The 6338-nt window shown below is 38.0% G+C and overlaps 1 long non-coding RNA gene across 1 annotated transcript; it reads left to right on the top strand.

Moving 5' to 3' along the window:
* The first annotated feature begins 106 nt into the window (after positions 1–106).
* LOC118734800 lies at positions 107–2192 on the top strand. Its single transcript, XR_004992442.1, has 3 exons — positions 107–370; positions 1595–1720; positions 1776–2192. It is a non-coding gene; the product is annotated as an uncharacterized LOC118734800 (long non-coding RNA).
* The last annotated feature ends 4146 nt before the right edge of the window (positions 2193–6338 follow it).

Genomic DNA, 6338 nt, shown 5'->3' with positions numbered 1-6338 from the left:
TAGTTACGACTTAGTTGCAACTGAAGCCGAAACTAAATTTTAAGTTGGTACTTAGCCAGAAAAGTCGAAACTAAGGCGACTAAGAATAGCTTTAGTTGTGACTTAGAATAGTTTCGACTTAGCTGAGTACTAAATATGACTATGAATATGCGCCTATATTTTTAGTACACAGAAAAAGTGCCAGCAAGTGGAACCAGGCAGGCGAGCGGGCTTTATTGGAAATATGGGGAGAGAAGATGAGCAAGTTGCGTGGCTGTAGAAAAAATAGCCACATACTTTAGGAAATGGCTGCGGTGCTCGAAAGCCACGGAATCCGTTACACGGTGGGGGAAGTCAAGACAAAAATGCACAACTTGAGCGCCCGATATCGGTAGATATTTGTACTTGTTATTATGCTTATAAAAAGTTATTTGGTGGACATTATATCCGCTGCGCATGCTGTTTTCGCGCGAGAGTTCGTGCTAGTGGCCCCAGCTAGCTGAGAAACGTTTTTTTTTTTATTGGCATTGTCGCGAGGGGACATGGAGGAAGCGGTGCATAAAAGAGGTCTTCCAGAATTTTTGCCAGGTATTTTCTATATTAACCATGTATGTATTTCCATATATACAAATTCGTTATCAGTGTCGGATTCAGAACTTAATTCAATTCATCAGCACGGCATTGTAAGCGAATGCAAGGGTGAGCATGTACGGCCCGGCTTAATATCATACATATTTGTGTTCGCATAGAATAATAGCCAAAGTCGGAAGGCTGGCTTTAGTATAATTAACCGACTTCCAAAAAAGGAGGAGGTTATCAGTTCGTCGGAATATTTTTTTATTTTTTATTTTTTTTATGTATGTTACCGCATAACTTTGGACCACGTCAACCGATTTCGATAATTCATCGGAAAGGTAGTATCTCAGAGGTGGTCCCATACTAATCTGGTTAAGATCCGATCAGCGGATCACGAGATATATATATATATATTTTTTTTTTTTATATGAGAGTTGAAATCGGTTTTTTTTGCTAAAAATTACTTGTGAATGATTCAAAGCATACGATTGCGAATAACTCACTAGCGCCGAGCCGTTGAGGAACTCTTGGCAAATAAACGTGACAGAAATAGTTCCGATACTAGCAAGTCAATATTCTTAATAAGTACCTAGGGAGGAGGTTATGAGTTCGTCGGAATTTTTTTTAATGAATGTTACTGCATAACTTTGGACCTTAACCAATTTCTATAAATATTTTTTGTAAAGGAAGGGGTTGCACCTCACGAGGTGGTTCCATACTAATTTGGTTTAGATCCGATCATTGGATCATGACGGTATTCATAACTCGAAGAAAAGGACTTACACGACTTACATTTCAATAAACAATATATTTGTTGGCTGTGTATGTGTTATGAAATTATTTCATTCAGCGCATACATTTAGATATACCACCACCTCAGAAAGGGCCGAACCCCAACCAATTTGTTTTTTGAAATAATTCTGGTAACTGGTCCAACAAATAACATTTCAATGCAATATTTGGAATTAGGAGAAATGCATTTAAAAATTTATACTGAATTTAATTAAATGTAATCCAAATTCTATTTTTTCCTTTGCAGATCAGAGAAACAAAAACAGGGAACAACAGGTGGATCACCGTCAGAGTTGGACCTTTTTAAAGACATGCGGGCTTTGTTGGCTCCCTATAAGAGCTATCACCCAAAAGGTTTAGAGATGGATTAATAGTAAGTACAACAATCCTTTAATTCATGTTTTTGTTAAAAATATTTATTATTTAAGATCTAAATTCTTCAATTATATCCGCACCGTTGTCGCCAATTTCTGATCCATTTCCATCACCGTCCATATCAGTTACTTCGCCGTTCAGGTCACCTTCCATAGCCACACCACTGCCATCGCCCTCCATGACAATAGGTTCACCGCTGCCATTACCATCCGCATCTTCGGATTCACCAGTTCCGGCAAAAGCGTCCGCCACTACAAGAAGAAAAGAAGGATTGGCACATTTTTTTTAAATTCTAGAAAATAATATACAAAATATTCATTTTGAAATTAAGAATAAGTAAAAAAGAGTTATAGCAATTGAAGAAGAAAAAAAAGGGATTTTGAAAGCATATGTTGAAAAGGAGGCTGAAGTGCAATGAAGCGTATTCTTGTTTTCGCACGACTCGAAAATCAAGAAATTTTCCTTTCATTTTCTGCACAACAATTTCAAATTTTCGATTCATACGAAAACAAGAACATGCCACAATAAATTTTAAAGTTCGGTTTTATCCGTATCTTGATCTCGTTTGAAAATTTTCAACTTAGTGTTTATCACAATTATACGCTACACAGGTTTTGAGTATAAATTTCTTATTATTTTTTTTTATGAAAATATACTTTGATAGAAATTATATAATTAAAAAAGTTAATAGTCGGAACTTGTCAATATGTGAGTGGCTTGCAATTGTGACACACATTATTTTCGTAAACAGCTGTTGTCGTTCGTTTAGCATTTCGCACTGATAATATTATTTAACCGTTCATGCTTTTTGTGTAAAACAAAGCGCTCATTTTTGTCTCGCATTTGCGCATCAAAAAGTTAACTATATAGTAATATGTTTTTATGGAATTTATCTGTTATATATATATGTTTTAGAAAATGTATCAATCAACCAATCAATGTATCAAATGTAGATCAAAAAGTGAACTGTATAGTAATATGTTTTTATGGAATTTTTCTGTTATATATATATGTGTTTTAGAAAAATACCTATATATTTTAAGATTTAAAGTTTGATTTCTTATGTGTAACTTGATCTCATTTAAAAACAAATCATTAAGAGTCCCAAAGTCATTCATTGAACTTTTTACTATATTCGCAATGGTTTTTCGTTCGTTTTTTTTTGTTTAAGTAGCTCGTTATCAAACAAAAATCGTATAAATATAAACTGCAATTTTTGTTCAAAAATTTAAAGTAAAAAAAGTATATCTGAGTTTTTTCTATGTTACTTATGGCAATTTATCGGAATTTATGTTGTATATATATCGGAGTTTTTTAAGCTAATTTAATGAATTACATTTACAAAAAAATAATTAAATAAAATCAACGCAAATAAGAGGAAATATCACGTCTTATTACTTCCGATTGTTTGTTTGGTCCTCTAATAGCACAGTTTGATCAGGATACGAACGGTTTGCTTCTGCAATTTCTAAAGCTCGTAGCCTATTTTCATTTAACGTGTCGTTGTTTTCGCTAAGGAAATGGTGAAGTACACAACACGATAGAATTATTGCGTTAGCATTTTTTATAGCATTGTCTATGCCTTTTCCAATTCGCCAAAAACGCGCTTTCAAGTGTCCAAAAGCATTTTCGACCACTCTCCGAGATTTGGATAAATGATAGTTAAATTGTTCTTGCTCTTGGCTTTGCGAAACATTGAACGGGTATGGTTTCATTAAATTGTCGCTCAATCGAAACACCAAATCGCCAATAACAAAGATAGGTATATCTAAGCCAGCAATACTTCTCTTTATTTCGGTTAAAAGTTCGCATTGATCCAGTTGCTGCTTTAGAGAGAGTCTGAAATATCTGCGAATCGTTACAACGTCCTGGGCTTCCAGAGCTTACATAATTTGAAATGAGATCTGAAGTAATAGAAAACCAAAATTAGAAATTATGTGCAATAGAGTCTATGAGTACCTTTACCTAGCGTCCACTAATGCTAACAGCTCAACTGAATGCCACCCTTTATAGCTGAAATAATCTGTGGCGTCTTCAAGTGGTGGGTGAATCTCAATGTAGCAACCGTCTGTTCATGGTAGGTGACCATGTCTGTGGCTCCCAACTAGAAACTGCTTGCAGAGCATTGAGTTATGCTCCTTTATAGGGAGCATTTTCGCCTCGTCATGCTGATGCTTCGCTGGGGTCAGGTGGTTCGTGAAATACGGGAGCAGCAAGGCCTCTAGTGTCTTCGCTACCGAGGAAAGTAGTGTTATCGGGCGATAAGATTCTCCTTTGTTGGCTGGTTTCCCCGGTTTGAGCAGTGGGACCACTCTTCCCATCTTTTACATGTCTGGGATGATGAGAGTGGCCATTGACAAATTGAGGACCTTCGTTAGGTACGCTACTCCCAAAGGACCCACATTTTTCACCATCAACATGCATATTCCGTCGGGCCCCATGGCTTTGGCGGCTTTCGCCTTCCCGATGGCTACCTGAACTACACTGCTAGTGAAAGCAAGAGGGTCACAGGTTGTTGGCAGTTTGTGCAGCCTTCTGGTCACTCGACGCTTGGCTTTGTCCGTCGGAGGATGCAGTATGAACTGCCGGCTAAAAAAGCTCGCGCATTGCTTCAGGTCCGCCGAAGCATGGTCGCCGAAAGAAATTTCGACCCCTTCGTCGTGCTTCTTCGGATTGGACATTGACCTCGCGGCTGACCAAACTTTACTTACACCAGAGGCGAAGTGCCTTCTTTTTTCATCCAATCACAAAACGTATTTGGGCAAAAGAGAAAGCACGTTCCTGATGTTCCCACTCATTATAATTATGACGTGTATTCTCTTCATACAGATTTAACTGGTCAAAATGTTACTAAACTTAATCAGCTGACCACAAGTGTATATATCTGTAGTCATAAGCAATAATCCTCTAAGCCGACTTAAGGAAGAATTGAGTTATATATGCTATCGTTTTCTGCAACTACTATTCCATGTATATGTGAAATCCCCATCTCGCCAGCTAGACTATTTAAAAAGTCATAGACGAACATATTTTGGTTTCCCCATAAGGATAAAATTACGATCCAAATGTTTAAAACGTTTTTTCTCGAATTCATGTTTTTCGACTTAGGGCGGTTTGCACCATGTCTAGTTAACGCTAACTGGAGGTACATCCTTCAGTTAAGCATATCAACTGCTTTATCGATCACATGTTATATGATGGGTGTCGATAAAGATGTTTAACTGGGAGTTAGAATTAACTAGACATGGTGCAAACGGCCCTTAGGGCCAGTTGTTCAGTGCCCGGCCGTAGTTTAAACTCAGTTTAAATGTCCGATCTGGCTGGTTTAAGCTAAGATCAGCTAATCAATTGTCAGCCAGCTGTTCAATTTAAACATATGCTACGTTTATACGCACGTATTATTTGCAAATAACAATTTGCAAAATGGTAAACATTTCCGTATAAACGTTGAGTTAATTTTTTATTTGCAAATAACGAAATCACGCAAATAAGTATTGATTAGTGGTACTATTTGCAAATAAGCGCAAGACGCCTCCATTCTTAGGTTTATTTTCTTTTTCGATGGTCCTCTTATTGCCTTTTGTGGCGAATACTGCGGCAACACAAAGCGAACAACGAGAAATAGGCAGATGTTCGAGGAACGACGTAGAATGTTCCACAAAGAGAAACGTCAAGTTGGATGAACACTGCGAACAGCGGGAGAAAGAGAATGAGCGATAAACTTCAGAATGTTCTAGAGTTGCCATAAGTGCCCGCGCAGGTATATAAGGGTGCCGCCACAGCGAGGTGAGTTAGTTACAAGTCAGCAAGCTACAAGTAAAGTGAGCAGAGAAGCGAGTTGCGAATAAGCAAGCTATAAGTTTAATTGTGCGTAACAAGTTCAGTAAAGCGTTGTAATTGCTTTAACAAGTATTTTAAAGTGTTTTTACTGTATTAGCAAGTATTGTAAATTGTTTGTTGTACAATAAAGTTAATTGTACTACAATTTGGTCATCGTTAGCATTTATTTAACAATCCAGCGATACGAGCCCGAGTATATTTGGGAAATCCCTCAAGGTTTCGAGGATAATCGTAACAATTGGTGTCAGAAGTGGGATTGTTAAATAAAGGAGAAACTACTAAAAATGGCGAAAATTCAGGACTTAAATATTGAGGAGCTGAAACAGGAGTTGGAAAAGCGTAATTTGGCCACCTCCGGAAGAAAAGTGGAATTGTTATCCCGGTTGCGCGAGGCTATGGAAGCTGAAGGCATCGACGTGGACAAATACGACTTCCAAGGTAAACCCGACGATACATCCGCAAAGGACGAACAGAAGGATGAGGCTGCATGTTCGTCCAAGGATGTGCAACAGACATCCGGGAAGGTTGAAGAACAGCAAAAGGCTCCTTCGTCATCAACAGTTATGGACATGAACACGTTATTGGCTGCCATGTCACAGATGATGCAAGCACAGGATACACGCATGTCAGAGATGTCATCACAGCTGTCAACACAGATGCAAACACAGTCTTCAGATTTTTCATCGCAGATACAAGCGCTGGAGACACGTATATCAGCAGCGGTATCAGCACAGATGTCATCCCAACTGGAAGCACAGGATGCAAAGATTGTACAA

The sequence above is a fragment of the Rhagoletis pomonella genome, unplaced genomic scaffold, assembly GCF_013731165.1.
Source record: "Rhagoletis pomonella isolate Grant_MI unplaced genomic scaffold, Rhpom_1.0 Rhpom_scaffold_00002, whole genome shotgun sequence".
Taxonomy (NCBI): domain Eukaryota; kingdom Metazoa; phylum Arthropoda; class Insecta; order Diptera; family Tephritidae; genus Rhagoletis; species Rhagoletis pomonella.
This window is presented reverse-complemented; position numbering and strand designations above follow the sequence as displayed.